The following is a 657-nucleotide window of genomic DNA, read 5'->3' as shown; positions in this document are numbered from 1 at the left end:
ACCTTGAAGACAAACTTGGACATGGGGCTTGTTGGGGGGTTGGAATTGATGGGTGGTTTGAGCAATATTTTAGAAATGGATTTCAAGTGGGGGGAGGTGGTAGTAGTCATAGGTATATTTTTCCTACTCTTAGGAGTGGGAGAAGTTTTGGGGGTGTTCGGTGGCCACTTTGCTGTGTCTTTGGAGTGTGGGGAATTCCTCAGAGCAGTGCGCCAAAGCTCATTAGAGGTGGATGTGGCCGTGGCTGAAGTTCCTGTATTGGTGTAGAACAGAGGAACTCAGTGGTAGGTCGGTGTGTCACCTTAACACCACATAGGTTACTCACTTCCCCATGTTCCAGGTACATGTCACAGAAGGTAGGAAGTGCCATCATTTATCCCCCATCAGAGCACTTTGGGGCCGGGGTCCTTCCAGGTTCTAAAGGCCAACATCTGGGGACTTCCCTGGTGATCCAGTGGCTAAGGCTCTGCGCTCCCAATGCAGGGGAACCAAGTTCAATCCCTGGTTCAGGAACTAGATCCCACGTGCCACAACTAAGAGTTCGCAAGTCGCAATTACAGATTCCACGTGGCGCAACCAAGACCGGACGGAGCCAAACACACAAATATTTTTTAAAATAATAATAAATAAATGAGGGCCAAAACATCTGTCTGCTCC

This window comes from Moschus berezovskii, chromosome 27 (genome assembly GCF_049115385.1).
Source record: "Moschus berezovskii isolate FMDL1 chromosome 27, NW_MosBer_1.0, whole genome shotgun sequence".
In the NCBI taxonomy this organism is placed as follows: Eukaryota; Metazoa; Chordata; class Mammalia; order Artiodactyla; family Moschidae; genus Moschus; species Moschus berezovskii.
This window is presented reverse-complemented; position numbering follows the sequence as displayed.